At 36.7% G+C, this 16,344-nt stretch overlaps 1 protein-coding gene across 2 annotated transcripts in view; it reads right to left on the bottom strand.

Moving 5' to 3' along the window:
* The window catches only part of OXR1 (oxidation resistance 1), a 479,029-nt gene that overhangs the window by 395,118 nt on the left and 67,567 nt on the right, over positions 1-16,344 (bottom strand). The gene's annotated exons all lie outside the window — the stretch shown is intronic.

The following is a 16,344-nucleotide window of genomic DNA, read 5'->3' as shown; positions in this document are numbered from 1 at the left end:
AGATAAGCTGATCAGTGCTCCTGCAGGCTGACTCTGACCCTGGCCCCCTGTGGGTCTTAAAATAGCTCTGTATTAGGATCCAGCCCCTCTCAACTGCAATTTAAGAGCAGGCTTGTTTGCTCAGGGACCTGCTGGGAGACACACCTGTCCATAACTCCAGAGACAGACTTGAAGACTCAGTCTCAGCTGGAGATCCTGAAGCAGCCCTAGACTTGGTTCTAATTCCCTTCAGTCACAGACCAGGGTAGTATGGAGCTTTCCCAGGGATGTGGAGGATGCCACACTTCCTCCCAGGGTCCTGTAAGCTATACTTATCCACACATGTAGTAACAGTGTAGATGTAACTTTCCCAGGAACCCGTGAGCCACACTCATCCACACATACAGTAACAGTCCACCATCTGTGGACCCTGAAGCTGGTCCTTATCCCAGAACCAGCTCTGTAGACCAAGGTCCCGGAGACACCCCAGTCCAGGGACCAGATGGGATCTGTGCCCACTAGAGCCCTTGTACCAGGCCTGTCAACTTTGGATCCTGCTGCATACTCAGAAGCAGTAACGTGACACAGATCCAATCCCATTCCACAATGATCCTGGAGTAATCCCATCAGCCAGGGAACGTAACAAGAGAAGGGAGAATGGGAGAAAACTTTTTCCAACAAGATAACTGAAAAGGGGTTAATATCCAAAATATATAAGGAACTCAACAAACTTGATAGCAAGAAGATAAATGACTCCATTAAAAAAAAAATGGGCAAAGGACCTGAATGGACATTTCTTGAAAGAAAGAAATTCTGTCATTTGTAACAATTTGGATAGCCTGAAAGATAGTACGTTAAAATAAGACAGGAACAGAAAAATAAATATTGTATGATCTCAATCGTACGTGCAATCTACAAAAGCAGAACTCATAGACACAGAAAGAATGGTGTTACTAGGGGCTGCAGGCTTGAGGTAGTGGCGGAGATTGGTAAGATATTAGTCCAGTGATACAAAATTTCAGTTAGACTGGAGAAATTACATTCAGGAGATCTACTGTACAACACAACACGGTGACTATAGTTAATAACAGTGTATTGCATTCTTGAAAATTGCTAAGATAGCAGATTTTTTTAATGGTATCACCATAATAGTATGATAAATTAGTGAGGTAATGGACATGTTCATTAGCTTGATTTAGCCATTCCACACTGTATACATATATCAAAACATCATGTTGTATGTGATAAATACATATAATTTATGTTTGCCAATTATAAAATAAGAAAAATATTAATTTAAAAATGAATAAAAAGTTAGCAACAATATGACTTGAATGACTCAGAAATAATTTAAATTGTGACATTATTATATTCTTACACTTGAATTATGAATTTTAGTAGCTCCAGGACTTTGGAAGTATATAAGTCAATCACTGGGGAAAGATATTACTTTTCCTGTGAAAACGGATTGTCTACATAGTTAAATTGTTTATTTTTTGTTTTTGAGATAGAGTCTCACTCTGTCATCCAGGCTGGAGTTGCCCAGGCTGGAGTTGCCCAGGCTATGATCTTGACTCACTACAGCCTCTGCCTCCTGGGTTCAAACAGTTCTCTTGCTTCAACCACCCCAGTAGCTGGAACTACAGGTATGCTCCACCACACCCAGCTAATGTTTGTATTTTTTGTAGAAATTTTTGTAATTGTTGGCCAGGCTGGTCTCGAACTCCTGACCTGAGGCGATCTGCCTGCCTCGACCTCCCATGGTGCTGGGATTACAGGCATGAGCCATCACACCCAACCCATAGTTAAATTCTTAATGAGGCACAAAAGAAACAAGGAAACCAAACTAACAGTTTTACTTTTCCCTTAAGATAAACTTTCTCTAGAGACAAGATTTTAAAAGAGGGAGTTCTGCCTTGAATTTTTATAATTTGTCTTATCTTGTTATTAATTCTTAAAATAAGAAATCTATGTATATAGAGTAAAATCAAAAGGATATTCCCTGAAGAATAAACATCTTTCCCTTTTCTGTCCTTTGTACCCTGCTATCAGATTTATATCTAATTTGATATCTATCTACTTGGCTTTAATAAAATGGTAGTCTAACATAAATAGTTTTACCTACATCCTTATTTTCTACATACATACATAGTCATAAAGTCATATATATATACAATATTTCTCTATCAATACACATATAGAGATGCCTCCTTCCCATCTGGGATTTTAGAGCATTTCATTGAGCGGGTTTACCCTAATTCATCAGCCAGTCTCACACTGAAGGGGACTGACTTTGTATACAATATTTGCAATTACATAAGATGCTGCCCTGTATATCCTTGTTCATATGATATAATGTCAGCTTCTATTTGTGTATAAATATCTAACATAAAATTTCTACGTCAATCCTATGCACATTTTTAATTCTAAAATACACTGGTAAGCTTTCTTTCATAGATGTTGTACTAATTTACATTCCTACCAGAAATGTATAAATGTAATCTTTCTGACATTAGCGCTTCTTAGAGAAGCAACATATCCAGTGGATTTTACAAATACACTTCCTGAAATACACTGATCATCCAAGCCAGAAGTATATCGTTCCACACATCCAATTAATCTGTAAGCCTGGTTGATTCTACCTCTGAGATATTTGGAATACATCCACTTTTCTCCATTCTCACTACCTCTACCCACAGTCTTCTAATGCCTGATTAATAACAATAACTTCATAACTAGCCCCCTTTCCAGCAATACATCATCTGCAATACACTGCAAACTGAGTGCCCTTGGGGGAACGCAGTCATTTTCTACATAAGAATTGCAGAGTAGAAAGGCAGGGACTATGGTGTCAGAAACACCTGGGTGTGATTACCAACTGTGCTTATTGTTAACCGTGAGCTTGGGGAAATTAAGACCATTCCTTGCTTATTTCTTCATGTTTAAAACAGGAATATTAGATGTACTAATAAGGTTATGATATAAATTTTATTTAAAAACGCATGAACTAACTTGATATTGCCTGACACATAGTGAGTTCAAACAACGATAATGATGATGATGATGACAATGATCAGTAAGAACAAGAAGGAGACGCTAGTGGTTAACAGGTGTCTTCCTCATCCCCCTTTAATTGCTCTATTTTGCCCTCACAGTAAAGTTTCAGTTCCTTGAGATGGTTTACAAGACTCGAGGTGATCTAACTGACACCTGCTTTACTTTCCACCTTCTCTCACTGAGGCCCTTACCTCCTTTTCTCCTGCTCCCCAATACACACTATATTTCAGTTAAACTGATTTGCATTTTCCCAAATGCATCTCTCCACAGCTTACAGGCCTTTGATGTGCTATTCTCTCTTTGTCTACTACGCTCATCCCTTTCCTTTCCCATCGGCTTGGCTAACTTTTAAGTCATTATATGTCAACATTGACATCATTTTTTCCAAGTTTTCCTAATCCTCATTATGTGCAGCCCCTGTGTTCTTTCACAACATCTTGTTCTTATTCCATGAAAACCTTTCAAAAATGTGGTTTAATTCCTTGGGCTGGTGTGTTTTCTATATAGATTGTAAATTCCTTGAGGACAGACAACAAGTCTTAATGACTTTTCAAACCTATGACCTAGCACAGTGCCTGGGACAGAAGAGGTATTTAATCAACGTTTGTTGAAAAAACGATAAATGTTTTAGATTAAGAAATGTTAAACTCTATACAATTTTGAGCTAAAAGCAGTCTCCCTTTTCCTTTTAGACTATCAAAATACTATTTCTTTAATTTGGGGCCATATGTTTTAAGTTCTAGACTCCAAAAATGTCTATGCTTTTACAGCTTTTTTTTTTATATTTGCTTGAGACTTGTATATTACTTATGAAATAATAACTATGAAAACTCTAGAGTAGAAGTCATCCAATTTTTCAAATCCATTTTCCCCCTCAATTTTATCCAGAAGGCAGTTTGGTTGTATAACATATAAATTCACCTCTTCTTGTTTGTATATGCAATGTGGAGTCAAATAATCCTGACATTCTTTTTCCACAATCATTGTACAAAATTTCTGACAGAACACAGACACGTGTCTCTCTAGAACAACTGAGTGATTAAGTCAGCATGGATGTATTCCAAATAAATGCTCAAGTAACTTCCAAGCTGCTTTTATATACTATTCATACCACTCCTGCAAATATAGTCTTTACACAGGTTGAGAAATCCCACACATTGAAACTTCAGATCAGCACAGATGGTAACCTTGGAGACAAACTAATGGAAAGCTTTATGTGTCCTCTCACTGCAGTGCAGCTGTCATTTTACTTGTATTAAAGTCATTTCATGGGAGGTGTTAGTATTCAATTGAGTATGTCAGCAATTAGTCTAAAGCATTTATTTATCACAGCAACGTGGCTATATTTGTGATTAGTCTAAGCACCTCCTTCAGAAACATCCTCATGTTCAAATTACAGGAAGCATTTACCATAGCCAGGGAACTGAACAGTTACGAACCTTAAAGCAACTTTTAAATAAATTATTACTTCAAACAAAGATCACCCTAAAACAGTTTGAGATTATTTTCTTCAGAATAATTAACTATATCATATATTGCTATGATTTTCTAAGAAAAAATATCACTTCATTCATGTATGAACTATAAAGACAACTTTTCCTACCTGTGTGTTGCTCTCGTTTTCTCCGTAACCTTAATGCAATTGTAAGCTTCTTTGGTGCCTCCATCTTTCATGTGTGCCTCTTATTGGTTCTTTCTCCTTTGTTTCTGATTTTATACAATCTTCCCTTGCCTCAGCTGTGACTTCAAACTATTCCTTTCTCTCACTTCTTCCCTGTATTCACAAATGCCACCAAATATTACCCTATACCCACAGCCTTCCCCTTTTCACATCCACTCTTGTTTTCTGAGCTCCACCCTAACGTTCTCATCACCTGTCAACTGGTGTATTGACTTAACTACTGATTCCAATAGGCTTCTATCAGACTCCACTTCGTCCACTTGTTTCTGAGTTCTCCTTTGCATTTTCCTGAGTGCATCTGTGCCTCTTTACCTCACAGGACGTTGATATGCTATTCTCTTTGCCTGCTATACTCATCCTTTTTTTTCCCTCTCTGTTTGGGTAACTTGTATCCCTTGACTTCCAGGATCCTGAAACATCCAAGCCCTCCTAGCTTTCACTGTTCTTCAATGATCTATCATATTTTCCCATATGGCAATACTGTTCAACTTTCTATCTAATGTGACTTTCTCAGGAGATAATTTTCAAATTTTTCATGTATGGAATTGTTCCTTCTCTTTTGCTTCCAGAATAATTTCCCCTAATTTTTTATTAAATGGTTGCCAGGGCTTGTTTTTGTTTCTGTTTTGTTTACTGCTCAATTGCCTATCCTGAAGTCACTTTCTCCTCTTCTTCTGATTGCCATCCCCCATGTTCAAGTCTTTATTATCTTTTGTCTTGACCAGTTTATTTTTTTCAGATATTTTAAAGTGTCTGAATAATATTTGAAATCTTAAGAATGGACAAATATCCTAATTTTTTTAAAAAAGTTAAATTCTTCGAGCAGTTTAAAATGTTCAGTGTTTGATGGAGAACATATTGTTTGCAAATACTTGAATCACCTCCACTGATCATTGTTGCTCCTGATACACAGTTTGCACAACACTGGCTGGAAATTATTGCATTGGCCTTCAAACTTGTCTTTAACCCTCCAATGCAGATTACAATATATTTTTATTAAGGGAAAGCACTTATATATGCAAATTTCTTATTTAGAAAACCTCTGATGACTATTTCTACGACCTAACTATTACCCCTGAGATCCTCTTCAGTGTGGCCTATGCTGTATCTTCTGGCTTGTCTTCCCTCAATTACTACTGCTGCTCAGTGTTTCTACTCTCTGCTGAAGGCCTAGCACAGCACTCTTCACTTGGAACGCATCAAAAATCAAATAGAATTCTCAGTTCGAAACTCATGTTTTTCAGGTGTCCTTTATTGTACTCAAGGGTAGTGCTAAATAATCATTTTTAAGAGGACAAGATCTCAAAACTACCCGTTTGATGTATTATCAATGTTTTTATAATGTTTCACCAATACATTTTCATGAGTCATTTAATGTTCAATCCCATGTGGATTACCCAGTAAAAAAGATTGCCAAAAATAAGTTTAATTTTTAAAAAGCTGCAGATTATAGGCACATTTAATGAATCTTTCTGTATTCTCAGAAGATAAGCATGTTAATGTTTCAGATTAACGAGGGAAGAGTCTAGGAAAACCAGCCTTTGAAAACAATGCACTTAGGAATGTAACATAAAAATTGGTAGGGGTGTGTGTGTGTGTGTGTGTGTGTGTGTGTGTGTGTGTGTGTGTGTGTGTGTGTGTTTTCTGAAGACTTTTCAGGCATCGCTTCACTTTCCTTCATAGCACAGCCCAAGTCACCTTGTTGACATTCATCCTAAACAATCCCATCCCTCCTGTCCCCTAAGCCCGGCAACATGTACCTGGTTTCTCTCTGACTAAACTAAATGTATCCATGACCTTATGTTTCACAATGAACAAATCTGATCATTATGTTCCCATTCGAGGAATGTCCTTTACTTCTTGAACAAAAATATTAGTCTTGCAAAATCTAGCTCAAAAATCAATACCTACTGTAATTAAAACTTGGAAAATTTCAATTCCCTTCATCTACTTACTCTTCACATTTTATACACTTTGTACATATTTCTATTCAAGGTTTATCAGAAAACTCATGTTATGGTTTACCTATCTATGAAAGGTGAACACTAAATGTTAATAATTTGATATTATTTAACTATTTAAGAAACACTGAATTTGAAGTTTCTAGCCATGGGAATCAGAGAGCACCCTTTTGCTCTAACAAATGAGAGTCAATGAAAGAGCAGATACAGTAATAGTCACATAAAATATAATTAATCATTTGTAGATCTTTTAGAAAATGTACAAAAGCAAAATAAACCCAATAACTATTTATTTACTTATTTGATCTGGGTTCTACTAATTCCTCAAGAACACTAATTATGTCTTGATTTTTTTCCTAGTCCCTGTACAACGTAGTATAGTTTATTGCCTACAATAAACAATCAATAAATATCTGTTAAGTCAATTTTAGTTGAATTGCTATGTTATTAAGGTCATATAATTTATTGATACTTTCTCTGTTTCACAGCAAAGACATCTGTATCTACTGTTTGACTAGTACTCAAACAATAGATACTAGAAAACTAATGCCTGCTTCTGAGGGAAGAAATCTTAGAGGTTAAGAGTTTGTCTGGTGATAACCACTACTCGGTCCCCAGGCACAGGCGGTATTTATTTGTTAGAGCATACTGCAATCCTGAAGTTTGGCATTTTTCACAAATACAGATCACAAAAGAAATCTGCACGTCACTCTTTCCTTATGAAAGTATTTTCTTCTTTAGGGCATTATTGGAAAATACACAACATGATCAAAATCAATTTGCTTCTTTTAAACAAGTCCTTTCATTGAGCCTGGAGAAGAACTGACTATTCTCTAAAAGCCTTTGGCTTTCATTCCACAAGCACTGACATGCTTAATTAAAACCGAACACCAAAGAGCTTCCATTTTTTGGAACTAAACAGAAAGCGCCTGTAAACATCAGAGCATACCAATGAAGATTCAGTGAAGCCACAGCATCCTTGGAGGGATCATGTTGCCACTGGTAAAATGAATTAAGGATAGAAAAATAATTCAGATATTCATGCTGATGTGAAAAACATTTTTTTCTTAGCTTATCCAAACTAGGTTTCTTCAAGGCAACTTCATTAACCATTTATTTTATTAAATAAAATTTACCCAAACCTCAGCCACAATTCTTTGGGTTCCAAGATTCTATACCCCTCAGGAATAGACCACTGGAAACTATGACTCCTAGAAAAATGACTGAATACCTCCTTTTTCAACAAAGTTTTAGATTTAAGAGCCACATAATAGACAGTTTACCCTTCCACATTTCCTTAATGGTCCTGAGTGTTCAGAATTACAAATGTAGAGATGTTTTAGTTTACTATCACCTCTATAATTTTCACTTAAAAGTTAGTCCATCTTTAGATATGTAGTATCCTAGTTTTTTTTATTATCTCCTAGTAACACTTATTTATAAAAAGCCAGATAATATCAAGAAAATTGATATTACTGAAATTTTGTTTGTTACCTTTGTCAATAGTTTTCTGCAATTCACTGGAGAAAATGAACTGTTGCAGCCCCATTCCTAGGAAGTTGCCTCCTCTATGATCTTCATTCCAATGATTCTATCTTGCATAGTTTTTAAATCTTTTGTAGTAGCCCAGAATTTTAGTCGAAAGTGAATTTTTACCAAATGATAAAATTCTTTCAGCTCCTTCAAATCTTCAAAGACTTATAGTGCCATCAGCAGGTTATCCATGGTTTCAATCTTTACGATTGTCCACCCACCACATGAGATACATCAGTAGCTTCTCAAACATACCATGCTATGCTTGAGTGACACAGGGAAGCTTTCAAAAAACAAATGACCATAATATGTTTTAAATTTGTCTTACATGTGGAAAATATAAGCATTATAGAGAAAGGCATGTACATGATCAAATATATGTTTTATGTGTTAATCTTTCTCTGTATATTTTATGCACCAATGTTTCTTTTAATACATGGGATTCTCTAGACCTCTTGTACTCACTAACTTTCTTCACAGGCTTTCCTACTTCCTTAGAAGACACTCACATGATTCTATATGGAAATACTCTACATCCTCCTACATGGACTCACCTACGACTTAAACATTTCCATTCTTACACTTACATAAATGTTATGGTAGAATTTTCTATTTGGATACTAAAATTTTTGTGAAAATTCTAGCAAAAAGTGTCAGTAAATATTTGGATAGCAAACCCTATCTTTATTGCAGAAAGATATGTGTTTAATGGTCTTAAATCTAGAATCTTAGAGTGAGAAGCTTTGCCCAACTCATCCCTCCTAGCCCTAGCCAGCTTTAATTCCTGCCAATTAGGAGTCCCTGTTATAGTTTCTGCATATTTCTTATGTTATTCATTTACTTATCTAATATTTATTGAGCACCTGCTATGTGTTCTTACGTTATTCATTCACTTATCTAACATTTATTGAGAACGTGCTATGTGTCAGGCACTTTTCTAAGGACACAAGATTTAACAAAATGTGCTCCCTGCTCTCAAGAATCTTGCAGCATAATAGAAGTAGACAAATATAAAAACAGAAACACAGTAATTAGTTACAGAAACCATGGGAAATGTTCTTGTAAGTGCAATTGGGACACAAAAAGCAGCACAGCTGTTTCCTCACAAGCAGTGTGATTCCAGGAAGGTATTCACTGAGAAGATGACACTTGACACAACTTTTGAGAGATGATCTGTCAGATGCAGAGGGTACAGCATTTGTCAAGACACAAAAGAGTTGTGAAAGGCACATAAGGGAAAGGAATACTGAATTTTAGAGTAAAGGAGTGAATGTAAGGGATATGTGGTAAGTGGTAAGGAATACAAGAGCATTACATGTCATATACAAAATTTCACCTTTCATGCATCGGCTGGTTAAATTCTTCCTGTCCACTGCTTCCACTGGGAGAAAGGCCAGAATCCTATAATTCCCTCTTCATTCAAGTAGTTTAAAAAATTGGTGGCTAACTATCTTTGCACCCTGATCCCTGTGGAAGGATTAGAGAGAAACAGTAGTTCATGGGAAGCAGATAACCTGCTGCAAGCAGCGGGGACTTAACATCGCCACCCAACCCAACCCCAAGCTATCAACCTTCTAAAGCCACTCTGACATTTCTATGCATTCTAAAAGCTACCTGGTGCTGTGGAAGACAGGGTATGTGAGAAATCTCCAGCGGTTTTTGGCTCTTTGAATATGGAGCACATTTACTTTATATTTTTTTAAGTTAGTTTTGAACTACCAGTCATCTGGCTAAGAAATATTCTCAGGAACTTGTTAGGTAAGAAAGTAAAGGAAGGCCCGTAATCAGAATTTTGTATTTTGCAATAAATGCCAGTAATTTTCTGTGTCTAACCTAGCTACACTATCTAACCCTTCTGTATATCAGTTTCTTCCCTTCCTCATGATGTGGTTTTAAAAGTTAAGTAAGTGAACACATGCAAAACACTGGAAGCACTACCTGAGATATACAAATGCCTATTAGATTATTTCATTATAAGTAGTAGGTTTCCCAGTGTCCATTCTTCTAGCAAGAGTTTGAATTTCCATTTGAGGATATACCCTCGTCAACTTTCATGTGGCTTGGATATAGGCCAATCAACATATTACAGTTTACTAGCAATGGTGAATCCTTTTGGGTAGGCACATGGCCCAATTGCAATGAGATAATTATGAATCTCTTCATGGGAAGGTTGGAGTTTCTTGTTTCTTTCTTGCTATACGTTAAAGTTGGGAGGTTACACAGCTACAGTGGCTGCCACCATCTTGCTATCACACTGAACCTGAGACTGAAACCAACACAACAGAAGGCAGAACTGAAATATGAAGGGAAACAAATTCCTGTTGACATCATTCAACCCAGATCCATTCTCTAGAATATTCAGTTGCCATCAGTTCAATTTTCTTAAGCAATCTGGGTGTGGTCCTGTTATTTGTGACAAAATATTATATAATAAAGAAATTATCCCAGAGGCTGTGAAGAGCCACGGAAGGATTTTAAGTAGAGAAGAAACTTGATCAGGTTTACATTTTTAAAACACATCATTCCAGTGCCATTGGGAAGAACTGGCTGAGTCTGACAGAAGGCAGGAGGAAAAACTGGGAGAAGATTATAACAATCTACGTAAGAAAGGATAAAGATTTGAAAGAAGGTAGCTGGAGGTGAGAATGGAGTGATGAAGGAGGAGGGACAGAAAGATAGTCAGGGACTGATTGGATTTGCAGAGTGAAGAAAAGCAAGGAGTCTGAGATGACTCCCAGGGTCTTCATGCTGCTGGCTTGGTGGGTAGTGAGGCCATTCATCTGAACAGAAAATACACAAGGTGGAGTAGAATTTAAAAGGGAAAATTAAATTAAGGCTTTGACATGTTAAGTTTCATGTGCATGTGACGTCACTAGATAGAGATATTAAGAAGACAATGGGACATGCTAATCTGAAACTCAAGTTAAATGTTTGGCCTGGAGCTTTACATGTGGCAGTTACTAGTGGAATGATTTGAAGCTTTGGGCATTAATGAGTTAGCCAATTTAAAGTGGGTAGAAGTGTCACGCCTGTAATCCCAGCACTTAGGGAGGCGGAGGCAGACAGATCACTTGAGCCCAGGAATCCAAGACCAGCCTGGGCAACATGGTGAAACCCTGTTTCTCCAAAATATTTTTAAAATAGCAGGTATGGTGGTGCACACCTGTAGTCCCAGCTATTCGGGAGGCTGAGTTGGGAGGTAGAGGTTGCAATGAGCCACGATGGTGCCACTGTGCTCCAGTCTGGGCGACAGAGTGAGACCACAGATCAAAAAAAAAAAAGTATGTAGAAGAGGACTATAACCGGAATCATGAGAACTTCAAGAATTAGGAGCAAAGAAAGAGGATCTAGCTTCCGGGCGTGGTGGCTCACCCCTGTAATCACAGCACTTCGGGAGGCCGAGGCAGGTGGATCACCTGAGGTTGGGAGTTTGAGACCAGCCTGACCAACTTGGAGAAATTTCATCTCTACTAAAAAAAAAAATTACAAAAAATTAGCCTGGCATCATGGCGCATGCCTATAATCCCAGTTACTTGGGAGGCTGAGGCAGGAGAATCACTTGAACCCAGGAAGCAGAGGTTGCAGTGACCCGAGATTGGGCCATTGCACTCCAGCCTAGGCCACAAGAGTGAAACTCCAACAAAAAAAAAGAGAGAGAGAAAAAAAATAAAGAAAAAAAGGAAAGAGAGAGAAAGAAAGAAAAAAACGAAAGAGAGAGAAAGAAAGAAAAGAAAGAGAAAGAAAGAAGAAAGAAAGAAAAGGAAAGAAAGAGAGAAAGAAAGAAAGAAAGAAAGAAAGAAAGAAAGAAAGGAAAGAAAAAGAAAGAAAGAGAGAAAGAAAAAAAGAAAGAGAAAGAAAGAAAGAGAGAAAGAGAGAAAGAAAAAGAAAGAAAAAGAAAGAAAGAGAAAGAAAAGAAAGAAAGAGAGAGAAACTATCTAATAAAAGAGGCAAAATAAAAAATGGTCAGAGAAGTGGTAGAAGAATCAAGAGATACCATATCAGGATAATAATAAGAGGTTTTCAGAAAGCAAGAGGAAAGCAGCAACAAACATAGCTGGTCATAACAGCATTTTCCCTCCTTGCTATAGGACTTCCAGTAGAAACAAGGGCAGGTGTCTAATTTCAGAGATTTGATGTGAAGTGAGGAAGCTGGTAGATTTAGAGTAGACTCTTTACAAGAACACAGTTTTAAGGGAAGGTGGGGGACTACAGCAGCATTTTGCCTGTAAATGTTTCACAACCAGTGCTGGAGTGTGGAGGAGAATTTGATTCACAGAATTTGCCAATTTCCCTCATATAAATAACCCCACTATAGTGAGGGAAATTTCAATCTACCAGTGTGACACTGAAAACAAAGTTGGGAAGAGATGCTCACAATATACTCTCAGATGCAAACTGGTATGGGTTGCACATAGATAAACTCTGAAAAAACAACCCAGAGGTGAGAGACAGGGTATGGCACAGAGCCAGTAGAGACGGAAAAGCTAACAAAATACATAAGAAATGAAAAGAGAAGCCCGGCGCGGTGGCTCATGCCTATAATCCTAGTACTTTGGGAAGCCAAGGCAGACAGATCACTTGAGGTCAGGAATTCAAAACCAGCCTGGCCAACATGGTGAAACCCTGTCTCTACTAAAAATACAAAAAAATTTAAAAATAGCAGGGCATGGTGGTAATCCTAGCTACTTAGGAAGCGGAGGCAGGAGAATCGCTTGAACCTGGGAGGCAGAGGTTACAGTGAGCCAAGATTACACCACTGCACTCCAGCCTAGGCAAGAGAGCAAGACTCCATCTTGAAGAAAAAAAACAAAGGAAAAAGAAGTAAGAAAATTCCTGGAAAGACAAAATCAGATTAAGGATACAGATGGGGTCGGGTATGATGGCTCACACCTATAATCCCAGCACTGTTGGAGGCTGAGGCAGGAGGATCTCACAAAGCTAGGAATTTGACACCAGGCTGAGCAACATAGTGAAACACTGTCTCTGCAATTTTTTTTAAATCAGCTTGGCATGGTGGTATGTATCTGCAGTCCCAGCTACTCTGGAGGCTGAGGTGGGAGGATCGATTGAGCACAGGATCAAGGATGCAATGAGCTATAATGGAGCCACTGCACTCCTGCCTGGTAACAGAGTGAAACCCTGAATCTAAAATAAAATAAAAAGAGAAAGAGGTGGGGGCTACAGATGGAAGGATGATCCTAGTCCAGAAAAAGAGGAGAAAACCTTCTCTGAAGCTTGACAAAAGGAGGTGATCTTGGGTGCAGATAGAGAAACACTTCTTAAGCACAGAAATGGGAAAATGGGAAACAGTGGTACTTATGACTAAGCAAATGTATGGCCTCCAATTCCTTTAGAGGTGAGATATCATTTGGTTAGCAGTCAGGTGGATAGAAGAATAGGGCTCTCAGAGGACAGAAGAACTTGTGTGGGAAACAGTAGCAGATGGTGAACAGGACAGAACACTAAATATATATATGTTGTATGTATGTGTGCAGACACATTCGCACACATATTTGATATGCCTGTCTTCCTCCAGCGAAGTCCCTGTAGAGATGTGAGACTATAGTATTTCTCTTTGCTTCATTAACATATATTCTATCACATTTAGTTGTCTTTGAATAATATTGTTTGTTAGAAAGTGTATATATAGGTATGTTGGCTAATTGAATAAATGAGGAAATCAATATATAAGTATTTCTTAAAAGATGTACTATTTTAAATGTTTTCTTTTTTTTCTCAATCTTATTCAAGCCTCATTAACCTGAATTTATATATCCTATTTATACATAGCATTTACTGTTGTTTTAGCTATATGAGCACATTTATTTGAAAAATAGTAGCCTTAGTCCCAAGATATAAAATTAAGCAAGGTGAAGGCTATAAAATAAATTATATATACAGAGGTGACCTAGAAAAAAACATTGGAATGGCTTCACCTTTTTTACATATTAAGTAAAATGAAACTTTAGTAGCAGGAGTTGAAATATGTTCATTGCTTTTAAGGCAGACAAGATGTTCAAGCTTGGGCTTATCTCTTGGTATCTTCATGTACTGTGTTTATATTTGCCTATTCTACATTATGAATAATGCAAGTTTGCCTAAGGTATCTTTCAGATTACAGTAAGATTTGCTATAAACTCTTTGCAAATATCAGTAAATGTTGAATAATACAGAGGCTTTAAGATAAAATGTTTGAGATTCCTAAAATTATAGTAGGTAGTATAAATGTAAATCATCGTTTCCTGCTGTGTTCCTTGGTGGTTTTAAATTCCTCATTCAATCATTCAACACATATTTGAATGCCTATATATGAGAGGCACTGTTTTAAGTGCCATGAACATAGCACAAAACCAGGAAAAGGCTGTTGTCACCACAGTTGTCACAAAAAGCTGTTGTGATTGATATCCTGGCAGAGGAAAAAGACAGCAACCACTAAATTACAGGGATATATAATATCAAGAAATTATAAACGCTATGAAGAAAAATACAGCAATTATGTAAGGGGCTAGTGGGTTACAGGGACTACTATTTTAGATATGGTGGTCTGGGAAGGCCTATCTAAAAGTTACACTTAAGCAGAAAACATGAAAGGAAGCAATTTAAACTTTCTTCTGAAGTATTTATGGATTTTGAATGATTCTTAAAAGTTGTATCAAAAATAAGATATGGTATTCAGTAGCTTACGTAGAACTTCTAAAGCATATCATTACACACCTTTGCTTTTTAAATGGACCAAAATAAAGATAATTTAAGTGCTTCCTGTTGAGTAGGGGTGGCAGGTCATTATTATGATCCATTCAAACCAGAAGGCTTTTTATTTTTTCCCTTTCCCTCACAACTGCTCCAATCACATCCTATCAGTTGACTGCTGCTAACCACTGTAGTATGAAAACCAGAGTTAAGTTTAAAAGGATTCAGGGTAAACAGTTAAAACTTTTGAATGATGGTGTTAGAGCTTTCCTGCAGAAGAGCTTTAGGCTGGAAGCTTATAACAATTCTTTCAACATCTAAGAAAACTTTCGTAAAGTGACTATGGGAAAAGAATTACATAAATGCAAAAAATGTACATATCAGATCATAGAAGCTAATATTTATTGATTCACATTTATATACTATAATATTTACAGTGCTTACTACATTTTAGACTTTGTTCTAAGTACTTTATCTCATTTAATCCTTCAAAAAGCTAAGCTCTGCCTTAGTTTTATTATCTGTAAAATAGGGAAAACAGTAGTGCTTTCCTCAGAGGTTTACTAATGAATTTATGATCTACAAAATATCCCATTTTGCACAGAAAGAATGCAAAGTCAAAAGAAAGAGAGAATAACGAATAAAGGCCCTGACACAAAAATGGATTTGGCATGTTTTAGGTACAGCTAAAAAGCCAGTATGACTTATTAAATACGTATATCTAAACAGCAGCACATGCTAGTCTCTAGAATGATTACTGATTATCTATTTTATCTGTGATTTTGTTATATTTATCAATATTTATAGCCGAATACATGCAATTAGGGAATAATCCCCAAAGAGGAGTATTTCAAATAAATTTCCCAATGTGGACACAAAAGAATGTAAGTATGTTCTTAAAGAGAAACATGAAATGAAAAATGCAAATTTCCTTGTAAGAAAAGAAGCAGCTTTAAACTAAGAGAAAGTTGGGGAAAAACATTTCTGTTTATATAGCTAATATGTGTAAATTCCTTCTTTTGATGAGGGCAGCTTGAAGAGACAGAGAGTATTAGCAGTCCTATTTGCTAAATAATCAGGTAAACATTAGAGAGTAAATCAAAGAGAGAGGGAGATAGTGAATGAGAGAGTTACAGAAAGAGAGACAGAGAGAAAAACAATGTGATAACAAGTAAGTACGTATCTGCCCTCCAAATAGTAAACCTTTGCACAAATACCAAGAATCACAAAATATGTTTTAGAGAATTACAAGTTATAAAGTATGGATGGTTTAGGATATGTCAAAAAATAAAACTACAAAAATTTAGTAATAGATATAATCGGCTTTTGAGACTCATAATTCAAATAGCCTCCATTTTATAAAAAAAGGATGAGAGCTGCCACCGGGTTATAGCAGAACAGTGTTTTTTTTTTTTGTTTTTTTTTTTTTTTTTTTTTTTTTTT

The sequence above is a fragment of the Sapajus apella genome, unplaced genomic scaffold (assembly GCF_009761245.1).
Source record: "Sapajus apella isolate SASKATOON/1434 unplaced genomic scaffold, GSC_monkey_1.0 scaffold3, whole genome shotgun sequence".
Taxonomy (NCBI): domain Eukaryota; kingdom Metazoa; phylum Chordata; class Mammalia; order Primates; family Cebidae; genus Sapajus; species Sapajus apella.
The sequence above is the reverse complement of the archived record's forward strand: the minus strand, read 5'-3'. Positions and strand labels throughout refer to the sequence as shown.